Here is a 15,298-nt window from a genome sequence, read left to right as displayed (position 1 = left end):
TTCAAAGGCAAATCAAGGATCACCACTTTAAGAAAAAAACAATTTACATTTTATTCCAGGATATTTAGTTTATAAAGTACCCAAAATTTCACTCTCACATGATCTTCACCACCCTACTCCTGACAATTTAAACTAAAACTTCCAGAATAAATTGTAAATTGTGTTGTCTGCAGCAGTGATCCTTGAATGGCTTTTGAACAAAGAATCCATTATATGTTCAGAGCTGCTCTTTTAATCTGATTATCAATTACCTCCCTGGAAACAACAAGCTTTGCTGTAGAGCCCAGTACTGTGTAATTTTGAAAACGGGAGAAAAAAAGACTTCAGCTTTTATGGCAATCATTGCTGTGTATGCTGGATAGAGGTAAGGAGAGATGAATTATGCTCTGGATTCTTATCCCTGTGTAAATCCAATGACTTCAGATGAGTTACATTTGTGTAGTGCAGAGCAGAATTTGGTCCAGAGTGAGAATACCTGAGGGCCAAAAACTGACTCCATTTGAGATATATATTACGCACGCATGTTTACGCACACACACACATAGAGTCCGCTGTAACATGGCTCCGAACAGATGCATATAGGGACTACAGTACCATAATAAGCAATGTTTAAAAACAAAGGTAATCAGATCAACTTGGCTACTCTCGCTTTTGGAGAGAAGTACCTCACATGGGAGTAGACCCTGTTGTTGACAGGTTCATGAACAAATTATTTATTTTGACGGGAGTTAAGGGCACTAAGCATGCTGTGGGATCATGCCCTAAATTAGGATAGTGGAAAAATTAAACAGACAAAGATCAATGAGCAAAAATAAAGGTAATATAGCTCAGAGTGTAAATTATATTGTTGTAAATTTGCAGTAATTCCTTTGACTTCAGCTGGAATATTGTGTCCAATTCTGAGCACCATACTTTAGGAAAGATGGGGACAAGTTGCAAAGAGTCCATAGGAGAGCAAGAAAAATTATAAAAGGTTTAGACAACATGACTTATGAGGAAAGGTTAAAAAAAGTAGGCATGTTGAGTCCTAAGAAAAGAAGACTGAAGGGAGACCAGATAAGTCTTCAAATATGTTAAGGGCTGTTCTAAAGATAGCGGTCATCAATTGTTCTCCGTGTCCACCCAAGGTAGGACAAGAAGTAATGGGATTAATCTGCAGCAAGCAAAACTTAGTTTTTCCAAATATATAACCTATCTAACAATAAAGGGCAGATAATACTGCAATAGGCTTCCAAGGGAGGTTGTGGGATCCCCATAATTGGAGGTTTTTAAAAAGAGGTTTGTCAAAAACCTGTCAGGGATAGTCTAGGTTTATTTAGCCCAGGTCTACTCTAGCGGCGGCGGGGGGGGGGGTCCTTACCTGGCCGTGAGGAAGGTGGCGAGTTGACCACTGCTGCTCCCCCGTCGACTTTGCTTCCACCTCTCGCGAGCTGGAGTTCCAGAGTCAACGGGGAGCGCGATCGGGGATCGATTTTATTGCGTCTACACTAGATGCGATAAATTGACTCCTGATAGAGCGATCCCTACCCACCAATCTGGCAGGTAGTGAAGACCTGCCCTCAGTTGTGCCTCAGCACAGGGGGCTTGACTTAATTACTTCTTCAGGTTCCTTTCAGCCTTGCATTTCCATGATTTTATATGTGGAATTTAGAAGATTTCAATGAATAGCCAAGTGTTCACAAAGATTGCAGTGATCATAAGATCTAAAGTTATCATATTAAAATAGAAACTGAGACAGGACCTATGCATAACAATTGGATACAAGACATGGAAGAAATCAAGACAACTGAAATATTTCTCACTGTCCATCATTATAATGGAGCTTCAGTTTAAACTGTTACTCCATGGATATTACATGCAGCACAGATTGGTAAAGATGACACCAAAACATTGAAACCAATGCTAGAGAAAATATTAGCAGACTGGCACCTCTTGCACATATATTTTGGGAATTCAAAAAAAAATCCCTTCTGGAATGAAGCGTAGAGTCAAAATACTTTTATATTTGTAGGTTTTATTTGGTTAATATATAGAGGAGAAATAAGCAATAGGATTTTAGAAAGAAGAGCTCTCTCTTTTACTGCTTAACTTTTCTTCTGTCTATTCTGCACTCAGTCAGAGTTTTGCCTGATGACTACAAGAGTTGGTCCATATCATGTACATTACAAAGACTATGGGCCAAAATGCTGCTCTCAATTACATAGCATGCATCCGACGAAGTGGGTATTCACCCACGAAAGCTCATGCTCCAAAATGTCTGTTCGTCTATAAGGTGCCACAAGACTCTTTGCTGCTTTTACAGATCCAGACTAACACGGCTACCCCTCTGATACTTGACATCAATTACATAGGTGTGTCGCCCCTTTGATATCAGAGGTTTTGAACAGGGACTGCTCAGAGCACAAGAAACGCTCTTAACTTATAGTACTGCAGCTGGGGAAGATGCTTTATTCAACTAGATAGAGAGTGGGAGAAAATACACATTAACACAACAGGAAATAAGGAAGGGATGGAGTACAGCTCCAACCCATAATACCCTGAATAACCCTGGTAACCCCTTGATGACCACTTTACTACAAGAAATGTTGCATCAACATAAATGAGAATAGAATTTGGCCTGTGTCCTTATGGACCTGATTTTGGCAGCCAAATGGAGAAAGTGCAGAAGTTGTACTCATACATCTCAGAAAACTAGAATTTATACCTGGTTCCGGTCAGATTTGAGTTTGGCATTCTAAAAAATTAATCTCTAATGGAATTTCTGTATGTCATAAAACCACCACAATGCACAGTGTTTGGCAGAGTTCATTCTTGTGCGCCGGGGCTTGGCTTAGAATAGCAAGGGTGCCCAATGCTAGAGCTGTGGTGTTTTGGCAAAGGCATGGGAGTGGAACCTCAGACTGTTGCTCCTTGCATTATACCTGGCACTTCTGGCTAGGGCTGCCGTTCCCTCACTACTTTTAATAGCACTAAATTGCAGACACAGACACAAAAAGATAAAAGACAGGGGGGAAATTAAAACTAAAATACATTTTAAGGATTGCGCGTATATTTTGCAAAGAAATCACTGCAACTTTGGAAGATGTAAATCATCTCCCAGCTGAAAGTCCTGATATTTATGTAATACATGCATCTATTTTAAAAATGCTGTGGCCGTCATTAGGTATATAATTTTTAATCCTGTAACCAACATCATATATATATCTAATTGGACTGAAGACGTGATTTCAATGCCAACAATGCCATTAAATAGCAAGTAGCATCCAAGCTGCTATATCATCATCATAACCTACCATCTGAGGGTGGGTTGCTTCTTCACATTAGTGCCCTTGGGAAAGGTGTCTGTATATAAAGAAAAATGAGGCTGCTAGCCATTGTGCCCTGTGGTGTATTAATATTCACCATTGTAGTGTCTCTGCTGTGAGATAAGATTGCTTTCCCAACAGAAATTTAATACCTGATTGTCAGGGAATCCAATGAAAAAGGATAAGAGTAAAGGCAGAATAGGTAATAAATATTTTTAGGATATCAGTAGCAGAGAAGAAAAAGATATTTGAGGGCAGTGAGATATAAAAGATAGTTAAGAGGCACATCTAGAATTAACAAGAGCCCACTAGAGTTTTCCTTCATGTTGAAATTGGCAAGCATGCCCCACTTATAAAAGTTCAGTGCCTGCACTCATTTAAATAAAAAGCTAATTAGAAGTACTTGGATGGCAATGGTCACTCTCTAAGCAGCCATGTACTGAGATTCAGTGTTCAAATCAAGAGATTTGTGTGGATTATGTAGACTCAATCCTATTGAGAGGGATGGTGTGAAGTTGTTTAAATGAGTTTCTGTGAGACACCTCCTTCACATTGTGGATAAGATCTCAAAGTAGTCTGCTTGGCAGAGTTTTGCACCAAGTGAAAGTTGTTTAGCTTGTCAGCATCAGGGGACTTAAGTATGATAAATAAGAACCACTTCCAAAACCATCACCATAAATATTACATATCACTATTAGAATGTATTTGCATATAGTAAGCAAATTCTGGTAAATTTAAACCCACAGAACAACTAGACCAGGGCAAACCAGAACAGCAGAGCCAGGTCAAAGGGTTTAGGTTGGATCAACGAGCCATTGGAGCTGACTGTACACATTTGAAATAAAAATGACAAAGTGAGATATCTAAGGTCACTGTGACCACCAGGAAGCAATGCCAAAAATATTCTCACAGGCTTTACTCTTCTGCAGCTCATTCTCTTTCACAGATTGAGAGCCAACAAGGCAGAGCCAGGACTCTGCGAGCTTTCATTGGCTTACCCACCTCTTACTGCTAATGGGTCATGTTGCAGATTCACTTATATTTAGAAGAACAGGTGTGTGGCACAGTTCCAAATTAAATCAGCTTTATGCTTCTTCACAGCTTTCATATTTCTAAACTAATTTAGCATTGCAGACTATAGGTGGGTTTTTTACCCTTAGTCTCTTAAACATTGACAACTATTTTTGTCTCTATACAGGCTCACAAAACATGATTTTTCTTCTCTTTATGTAAAGTTATTATTTTATTATATCATTTTCCATCTGTCTTTGTCCTGGTAAAAACTGCCCTGGTTCCTTTTTGCTGCTTTGGAGGATTGCTTCGGGGGGAGGTAAGGGGGGAATCTTATATGCACAGCTGTGTTCAAACCCAAGCTCTGAACACCCAGAAATTTGGGGGATCCCTTGTATGTTTCCACTGTGGGAGGTGCTTTACCACCCCATGAAATAAGAAAGAGATTCAGTCCCTAGAAGCTGGAGATATTAGACCGTCCAGGTGGAGGCCCTGTGCCCCTGCACTGGCTCACTGATGCCTCTCTCACCCTTCCCAGCTCTGGAGCATTTACACTGGAGTTATGCTGCTGGGAACTCCCCAGCCTACTGCTGCCAGTAGATTCTCCCTTTATGGGGTGGCAGGGCCTCAACCAAAAAGTTAATACCCTGGAACTGTATCAGCATTCCTGAGTAATACCCACGAAGCTGATGGGGGGAAATGATGCCTATCCTCACTCCTTCAGCCCTGCCACCTCTGCATGCATGGATCTCTAGACCTATAGAGTTCCCTTAATGGGGTCCAGTGCCAGGAAGACAGCACCTCAGAGGGAGCAAACACACTCACTTCCTCACACACAAGGGCCAGGTCAGACTTGATGGGGCCTTTCTGGGTGTGGACACAATCCAGGCTATGGTTCTCAGTAGTGGACAAGCTCAGCGCTTCAGATAAATGTGCAATGAATGGATGTTTATCCAAAACATTACTTACTAATTAGTACTCTAGATTATTACCCTAATCTCTGGAGACTGAAGAACTGGGCCAGAAGTCTCATAACATGACATTTCCCAGCTAGAAGTATGACAAGAATAGCCTCCTTCCTGGTATGTCAGCATTTACAATATCACTATAGGAAACACAACTAGTAGTTCAAGGTGGGACTAGCATTCTAGATTCATGGGTTCTATCCATGACTGTCTCTGATTCACCATGACACCATGGGCAAGTCATGTAGGCCAAAACTTTCACATTTCAGCATCTCTGAAGCTCAAGACACTTATTTAGGTGCCTAAATATTAATTAAGAGTAGGATTTTCAAAAGTGCCAAAATGATGCATAAATTTATGGTGCATAAATTCCATTGAGAATCAATGGCTGTGCCTGACTTAAGACACCCATGTTTTAAAAGTTTTGTCTCTACCTCTCTGTACCTGTTTCTCCATCTGTAAAATGGGGCTAACACTCTTAACTTCTTCACTCTGAGATCCTCAAAAGAAGTATCATCGTCATCACAAAACTGTCATAAAAATGCAGATACTAAACTCTAATTTGAGGGATAGGATTTTAATATTTTTTAAAATAACTCTTGAGTAATAAAGGTGTTGACAAAATTACATATTTGGGGGGATAGCAATGTTCCAGCAGCTCCAATTATAAGTAGGGTTAACGTCAGCAACATAAAAGATAAGATTAACGATCTGTCACTGCAGCTGCTTCACATAATTTTGACCTAATAGTGAATATCATATATCTTTGCCAAGTTAATTTAAAGGAGTAGTACCACAATACTGCATTTAGATGTAGCTAGTCAGCGGACCTTTTGCAATGAATCCTCTTTCATTTCCACAGAGGTTTGATAAAATTCTTTGACTAGATCATCTTGAACAGGAAGGAGCTTGCATGGTCACTGTGTTAACAGAGCTGGCCTCTGGGACTCAGGACTGAAGATCCCAGCTTTCACTTAGAAGTCTTTGGGGAGAGTTTCAAAGGCATAAATGGCAGCTAAGTGCCCCCCTTCTATTGACATTCAATGGGACTAAGAGTCAAAGCCTTGGGAAATCTCCCACTCTAACATCATCCTTTCTAAAGAGAGCTTTGAAAATGTAAACTGCTGCAAACTAGTACATTCCGGTGCAAACTGAGCACTGGAGTTTGAGGGAACAAGCACCAAGGACTGGGAGTGAGCCTGGAGCTCTGTCTCTCCTTCAACTGCCCCCGCCCCCAGCTAAGAGAAAGCTGCTCCTATACTAGTCTCTATAGAAGGTGGGGTTTATAAAGATGGAACCCATGCAACTGCAGAGTTACATGTACTACAAAGGAGTGGAGGAAAGGGGCAGAAATAATTGTAAAGGACCCAGGAGGAGAGCAGCATGGAAAGTTCTGAACCAAAAGTAAAACTGTTGGTCATTGGTTGGCTTCTCACCAGGTTTACAGAAAGCTGAAAATGAATCACTTGTTGACATTCCAAATGACTGTTATTTACCCAAATGGCAGTTTTCACCAATAAAACCGGTTTGCTGCACATGACAAGCTTGAAAAAAATACTCTAAAAACGTACAAAGACGCAACTAATTTAGAAAGCCTTTGGGCAGAAGGCTGTTCCAGGTTACAACATTGGGCCTTGATCCTGCAACAGGATCTCCTGATTCAGAAGCCAGGTAGAGTCAAATTGACTTTGATGAGGCACAGTGGTTGGTGCTAATGGCTCCCATTGCAGGATCAGGGCCTTCTTCCCTAATGTGGGACTAGTCACATGATTAAAATTAAGCACTGCCAAAAAGTATGAGACTTTTACCAAGTTATTCTGTTTGACTGCAAAGGGCACACAGGAGAATGCCACAGCTCCCAGAGTGCAGTAAAAAAGACCCGGATGTTCATAAGAAATTTAACAAGTGAGAATTAAGTTTAACAAAGTAGATGCAGGTAGAGTATACTGTTACTGATCATGAGCAATAATGAAAGCAGGAAGTTTGAACTGAAGGAAAAAACTGCCAGATATACAAGAGAGACCAATTAAATGATTGTAGAAATGCTACTGGGAAATGCCTAAACTCAGAAAAGGAAACTGAACAAATTGTTAAGGAAATACCTGGGCATGCCATTTGACACTTCAGAGGTTGACCATAACACTCAAATCCGTAGCGTACATCTAAGCATGCGTTAAGAGAAAGGGAATAGAACCAGATAGGGAGAATGTTTCCCTTCCAATTCCAAAGAGAGTAGTGTAAAACTATCAGTTTTAGAGTCACAAGCGTTTGTGACAGTTAACATTTCCATGAGTGTTTTCTAATTTAATCCAGATCCAAATGTTCCCTTTGCTGCCAGTGAATACCACTTTTGCCATGGAAATCCATTCCCTTCCCAGCAAAATCCCACATTTTCATTAATTCTTTTCCTATGTGGAAGTCACCATTTTTCAAGTTCCTATAGGTTTTTACAATGCACATATTTTTTGTGCAGCAAAATGATATTGTCCTGCTCATGGAGCATGCCATTCTTTTTTTTTTTAATTGAGACTGGAGAGATAAAAAGAAAGTAAATTAGGTGTTCCTATTTACCCACTTCCATAATAGAAGAACAAGAGGACGTTCACTTAAACTGAAATTTAAAACTGATAAACTTTTTTAAACACAATGTGTAATTAACCTGTGGAACTTTCTGTAGCAAATTATCCTTGAGGCGAAGAGCTTTTTTAAATTTAGACATTTTAGATGAATAATGGAGACAGCCATGATTACTTTAGATAAAATAAAAATTATTTATTTTTAAACTTCAACCAACCATTAACTGAGGGGTTAGGAAGAAATGACCACTGCAGGCATGTTATTCCACACTTGTCTACTATATTGTTTCTTGCATAGTCCCCTGAAGCCTCTTGAACTGGTTAAAGATTGAGGCTAGAGAAGATACTGGACTAGATGGGGGACTAGTCTGTCTATGGCTCCTGTCACCATAGGATGTGAACATCTCACAATCTTTAATGTATTTTCCTCACAACACCCCTGTGAGGTAGGGTAGTGCTATTATCCCCATTCTACAGATGGAGAACTGAAATAGAGAGGCTAAGTGACTTGCCCAAAGTCATACAGAAATGAGAACCCAGGCAAGGGTGCTGGAACTAGGGCTTCTGGGGCAGCAGTACCCCCGGTTTGAAGTAGTAGCAATAACCAAATATACGGTTTCTGCTTTCAACGCCCCAACTATAAAAATTGTTCCAGCACCTCTGAACCCAGGTCTTCCAAGTCCTAAGCCATTACTTTAACCACTGGCCCATGGCAATTCCTATGTTCCTGAGCATAAAGTTGAGTAGATTTTGGTGGGGAGGGTGAGGGGGGTTAAATGCGTTCATGAAAACTGACTTCATCACTGATTTGACTGGAGGTGAGAACTTTTTTCTACACGTTTCCTTTTGTAAACTGAATAATGTTCAATAGCATAACCTATGGAAAACTCTCCTGACCAGCATTTAGCAGGACTAATGCAAATGGTAAGGTATCGTCACTGACTTTCTACTGGTTGGAAAGGTACCTGGGTTTATATCCAAATATATGCCACTTAAATGAAAAAACAAACAAAGTTTAACTTACCAGTGATTTCTAGAACTAGTCAAAAAAAATTTCAACACCACAATATTCTGTCAGAAAATGCAGTTGTCAAAACCAAAACATTTCACAAAAACCTGTGGATTTCAATTAAGATTTTGATGGAGAATCTTAATTGATTCCACAGGGGAAAAAGTCAAAAATGATTCTTTTTGACAGCATCACAATACTTCATTTAAATATGGTTAAAGTGGTTTTTCAACTTTATCATTTAAATTTATTTCATTATGACATAAAATATTGATTTAAATAGCATAGTTTATAATGTTTTGACATTAGCAAAATGAAGCTATTCGATGTTTCAAAAAAATACTAAGGATTTTTTTTTAATTGGCTTTTCATTCTGATTTAGAATGAAAATCATTTTGAAATGTGAGATTTTCTGCAGAATGAAAATTCCACTTTCTGACCAGCTCTAGTGAGTCTCTCTTTTCGGTCATCATTGCTGCCTAAGGAATTCATTGTGGAAACTGTCCAAAGCAGCGAAGACACCAAGGAATTCAGGTGAAAAAAAAATAATGATGGGAACAACATCAAACACAAAGATTTTTTTTTTAATATTGGAAGAGCCACAATATTCAAACCATCGTGTTTTGCAAGGCATTATTTTGGTTTGGTTTTTTTTTTTTTAAACGCCACACACAAATATTAGCAACTGTAGCCTCACAAATCACTTTAATTAATTTCTGTGAGGCTGACCCTGAAAGATATTGAGTACTTCTTGCATGATACAGAATGCCTGGTGCTGGCAATGGGCATGGAAGACCCTCAGCACATCACAGGGTTTGGCCCATGTAATTAGGATCAGTAAGAGGTAGTTGATGTTCAAAGCAATTAGGATTGTTGAAGCAATATAATTTAGTATGGCCCATGATGGGAAGCTATGAGAGTATATGGAAAACATCAGTGGTGTTTATTAATAGCTAGTGAGAAACTAGATACAATCCACAGAGTAGTTCAAAAAGCAGTAGATATAAATAAAGAAATAAAAGCAGTAGGAGTAAGCAAGCAGACGGTGTGGATAAAGTAGCAGGAGATTTCACAAAGGAAATATTCTTGGCCAGACTTGTCGGAATGTACACTGAATAAAATATTACTTGAAAACAGCATATAATCTACTGCCAGTATCACCTTATTTGTGAAACGGGAGCCACAAGAATATGAGAATTGAAGCCAAATCAGAGGGAGATCTACTACAAGCATCGTAGCAGAGCTGGAGGCAGATGTGACTGGAGATACAATGGGAAATCCAATAAGGTAAACGGTAAGGGAAAACTATACCAATATTTGTTAGGTTATTTATTTGTTAGAGATAATGATAAACTAAGTAGCACGAGTTAATGCTGCAAATCAGGAACTAAAAACTCGAAAAAGTCTTTCCACAGAATGAAAAGAAGGAAGCCACTATAGTGAGTATTTGCTACTACTTCCATATGTAAGCAGCAGCAGAAGACAAGCTCATGCAAATGGACTCCCAGTACACTTGGAGGGTTCCTAAAGTCTGTTCTGAGTTACATATCTGCAGATACGTATTTAGATCCAGATACCTTTGAACTGTGAGGAAGATGCAGTTCCAAACCAAATGGTGTCACACTTCCAGAATGAAAAGGGGGAACCCATGGTATTCTGAAGGCAGTATCATGATGGCTTCGAGGAGGACAATCATGGCTGATCCTCAAAGACTGTGGGGTTTGTGGGATTCTGGCTTGAAGGAATGGCACAGAAGAATCATACAGCAGTTTTCCATTCCCTGCCAAGGTTTTACCTGTGTCAAACCAAGGCCATAATTTGTATGTTTCCTTCTGAACTTCAATTCCCATCTATTTGATTTTTATAATGCCAACTACAAAGAGTATTCTTCAGTCTTTATTTAGATATTTAGTCATGAACAGAGCTTTGCAGACAACTGATTTTTTAGTTCAGTGACTGAACCAAAAAAAACCCAACCAAACAAAAAAAAAACACAGTTGTTTCAAGTCAAGCCAAAACTAATTTTTATTTTTCAGCAAACTAAAAGAGTTGAAAAATACAGGTTTTAGTTGGATCAAAATGCTTCATATTGTTTTGGGAGCTTACCCTTGTTTATATATACACATAACATTGCAGTAAAATTTAAAACAAAAAGATTATTTGAATCAAGTAAAACGTTTCATCTCTAACAAGCCAAAACAAAACATTTCTATTCTTTCAAAAAAAACCAAAACAATCTGGCAATTAAACTAATTGTTTGGTTGACCAGAATCTGCATTTTTCAGCAAAAGAGGTTTTGAATGAAAAATGTCACCCAGTCCTAGCCATAAATCCAAATCCTGTTTGTTCAAGTTGAGTCTTCTATTTGTGGGTACTATGAACAAAACGGAGACCTACTTTCTTTACAGTCTGCATAGACTCTTGCCTCTGCTACGCAACAAGAGCAATAAGCTGACTCCTTTAACCACTCCCACGTCAGATTGTTTACTCTCTAACCATCTTCTGAGTATGTAGCTCCTTGCACATGCCAGCAATCATTTAAATATTTTTGAGATCTTGTGGGAAAAAAATCCCTATACAAATAATAAGTATCTGCACACATGGGCTAATACCTACATTTAACCAAATTCCATGTAGGTGCTAATCCATGCCCATAATTTAAACAAGTCTTTATTTTGCACTCAAATGCATACCAGATGTAAGAGAAAAATCAGGACACTTATTCAGAATGCAAGTCTTGTGAAGCAGAATTTTAATGTGATGGACCACTTCAAAATTTGGCTTCTCATGGTACATAGCAAATGCTTAAATGTCCTGGTGAGAGACAACTGGATTGTTATTGTTGTCCTACCATATTATATGTGTTTTGGCTAACATGAGAAAATTGTGCATGGATGTTGACAACTCAATTGGATTGCTATTGTGACAGTCACCCTCTTGGGTGACACACTGGGGACGGAGCCAGAGACCTCAAGACCTAAAAAGCATGCTACAGCTTGAGATAAAGAGCCAAGCCTCTGTAGCTATTAGCTATAACAACTCATTTCCTCCGTGTATGGGCACACGGGGGACGTGTAACACACACTCACACATATTCATGGAAGTTAAATCGTTCCACTGCTGTGCAGCAGAATCATTTAAATTAGCACATCCAAGTGCAAACAAATATACCATTTAAGAGGCTAGCCTGGTTAACAGAACCTCATAAGACTATATGGAGTTAGGAGATAATCACCTTTTTCTTTGAGAAAATTTAAGGCTCATGAAAAGCACTGAACTCTTGACAGAAATTTTCTATTGACCATAGACTGGGTACTAACCAGCTGATAGTAGTGAAAGCTTCCTCACTCTGCCCTGGGATTATACCTCAGACATGCATCTCTAAGAGCAAGAGTTTAATTTACTCCCTTGCATCCCTCTCTAGGTATGTTGATAGTGCTATCATGGGATGGAGTGCAGCTGGAGTAAACATACCTTAACTAACTTTAATCTCACTAGTTCCAGTGCCAGTGCAGTGAAGTTACAGTGGCGGGTGCTTCAGCCTGGATTGTCCAAGCCTGTCCAGAACCCTGGGTAGGTAGTCATAGGACAGGCTTGTGCTGAAATCTGCACTGCCACAGTTTCACTGCTCTGGTACCCAAGCTAGCAAGATTAAAGCTAGCTTGGATATGCCTACTTGAGCTGTAGACACACACTGTGATTGCAGGATAGCAGGGGCGGCTCTAGCTTTTTTGCCACCCCAAGCACATCAGGCAGGCTGCCTTCGGTGGCATACCTTCGGCGGCATGCCTGCGGGAAGTCTGCCGGTCCCGTGCCTTCGGCGTACCCACCGCCGAATTACTGCCGAATCTGTGGGACCAGTAGACCTCCTGCAGGCATGCTGCCAAAGGCAGCCTGACTGCCGCCCTCGCAGGGACCAGCAGGGCGCCCCCCATGGCTTGCCACCCCAGGCAAGCGCTTGGAGCGCTGGTGGCTGGAGCCGCCGCTGCAGGATGGACAGAGCACAAGCCCACTAGGTACTGGAGTGAGACCACTAACTTGTACATACTACCGGCCACTTCCAGCTAACGGATTGCAATAGTTTGTAGTTACTATGGAAGGGGCTGCATTCAAATTGGTCCTTTCAAGGGTGTCTACAGTGCAGTAGGAGACTTGTGGCACTGCTGCAGCTAGCCCGGGTAAGCTGACATGGGCTCACATGGCTATAAAATTGCAGTACAGACATTTGGGTATGGGCTGGAGCCCAGGCTCCGAGACTCCACAGCATGGGAAGGTCTCAGAGCACAGGCTCCAGTCCACACCCTAATGTCCACACTGCAATTTTTAGCCCCACAGCCTGAGCCCTGGGAGCAGGGGCGGCTCTAGGGATTTTGCTGCCCCAAGCACGCCAGGCAGGCTGCCTCCAGCGGTTTGCCTGCGGAGGGTCCGCTGGTCCCGCGGCTTCGGCGGACCTGCCGCAGGTGTGCCTGCGGGAGGTCCTCCGAAGCCACGGGACCAGCGGACCCTCCACAGGCACGCCTGCGGGAGTCCACCAAAGCCGTGGGACCAGCAGACCCTCCGCAGACAAACCGACGGAGGCAGCCTGCCTGCCTGCCGCCCTCGCGGTGCCAGCAGAGCGCCCCCCCCCCGCGGCTTGCCGCCCCAAGCACGCGCTTGGCGTGCTGGGGCCTGGAGCCGCCCCTGCCTGGGAGCCCACATCAGCTGACCTGGGCTCTGACACTCAGTTCTCTCCTAGCAGTGACACTTTCAGCAAATGTCTGGGGAACCTTCCCATTCTTTTTGCAATGTGATGGTGATGAATGGGTTATATTATTCCTTAGAATAAAGCATTAGACAGTTGGGCTTTGAAGAAGAGTAACTAATAGTCTGGACCTTTTATAATTGTTTAAAAAAAACTGGAAAAAAATTTGCTCCAAGTATTTTATTCCAAACAACAAAATCTAACCAACATCAGCCACACTTGCCCAAGTTCCTCACATAGCCACTATATGCACTGCAGGACTTGAACTCCTGAGATTATAGAGTGCTGTGAATTTACCCCTCCAGAATGATGAGTGGAGGCCTTACAGAGTAAAGCCCGTTAGAGTCATTACACTGGACCATAGTGTGGCATGGAATAGGTCCCCTAATTGTTTGAAATATCTTTGCAGTTAAGTCTGGATTTTTTTTCCTACAGAGCTTGAAGCTGAATTGCCTCTGTCTCTCTCCTAATCAATTTATGGGGGACAGGGGGAGAATCATGTCCTCTGATTAGACTGATTTAGAGCAATCCCTCCATCCTGCAATTCAATTTCAGTCCAAAGTTAACATTTCCTTTCATTTAAAATGAAAATATTTGAGTGTTTTGGAGCAAATAAAGTGTGGGGCCTCCATGCTTACACAGGAGTACAATCCTTAGAACTGCGCACGCACGTGCGCACACAAACACACACACACACACACCTATTGATACGTAAGCAAGTCTGATGAGTGTAAGTCAAACCTCCCAATTCAGGTATGGTTCTGAAACTAGCCTGAGCATTTGCCCCAATGGACTTCCATGGCAGAACTCCCTTTGTCTTGCAGCGGTGGAGGATTTGCACTTCCAGACATCAGAATTGCAGAAACTGTTACCCAGGTATTTCAAAATCTCTGACAATGATTGATTTGAGCTGGGATCTAAAAACTGGCAAAGATTCAGTGACAAGGGCAGACAACCCTCATTCAGTCTGATCCCTTCCTTGTGTGTGAGGTAAAATACCAGCATCAGTGTTTGAAAGAAGCCAGAAAACACTCAAACTCAGTTGGTTGAATGTTTTTACATTCTCCAAAATGGGTGGGTATTAAATTGCCTCAGTCCTGTGTGCTTGCCAAGCTCTAGAAAGTGTTACTTCCAAAAATGTAATCTCACTGCCAGCAAAACATTTCTGGTGATGAAACTTTAAGAAAGCAATTTAGATTGACCAGTATGTTCGCTTGGCAATAATTTGTATAAAATATACAAGCTCCCCCCACTTCCATCCCCAGATTTTTTTCCTCTTTAAAAATTGACAAGGCTATCCTAAAACATGGGGCATTTGGATCTGAGGTTTAGGTTAAGGCACATTTTTCTATTTCTGATGAACCTTCATTCTGTTCCTTAAGAGGAAATGTGCCAAACTCTTGTTTTCTTTAAAGAAAGAAGTGGATTCATGCCTTCCTTTAAACTGCATTTGTTGGCATTATCATCAGTCCTGCACAGTTAGCTCCACTTTAGTTGTGTCACAGAACTTTGAAAAAATATTTCTAATTCCGTTTTGCATTATATTGGAATGAACATCACAGGCGCCAACTTTCCAATATGCCAGGGGGTGCTTGACCCCCAGTTCTGCCCCACTTCTTCCTGCTCCTGTCCTACCGCTTCCCGCCACCTGCTCCACTCCAGCCCTGCCTCTTCCTGCCCCATTCCTCTCC

The 15,298-nt window shown here is 41.2% G+C and overlaps 2 long non-coding RNA genes across 3 annotated transcripts in view; one reads left to right on the top strand and one right to left on the bottom strand.

Annotated features, from left to right (window-relative positions):
• LOC120372353 overlaps positions 1 to 15,298 on the bottom strand; it is an 81,282-nt gene that overhangs the window by 9,572 nt on the left and 56,412 nt on the right. The gene's annotated exons all lie outside the window — the stretch shown is intronic.
• Positions 9,893 to 15,298, top strand: part of LOC120372349 — a 30,627-nt gene continuing 25,221 nt past the window's right edge. For both annotated transcript variants that reach the window (XR_005584913.1, XR_005584914.1), the window contains exon 1: positions 9,893 to 10,160. This is a non-coding gene — a long non-coding RNA (uncharacterized LOC120372349). The remainder of the gene's footprint in view (positions 10,161 to 15,298) is intronic.

Source organism: Mauremys reevesii, linkage group 9 (assembly GCF_016161935.1).
Source record: "Mauremys reevesii isolate NIE-2019 linkage group 9, ASM1616193v1, whole genome shotgun sequence".
In the NCBI taxonomy this organism is placed as follows: Eukaryota; Metazoa; Chordata; order Testudines; family Geoemydidae; genus Mauremys; species Mauremys reevesii.
Note: the sequence above shows the minus strand (reverse complement) of the source record. Positions and strands in the feature narration are given on the sequence as shown.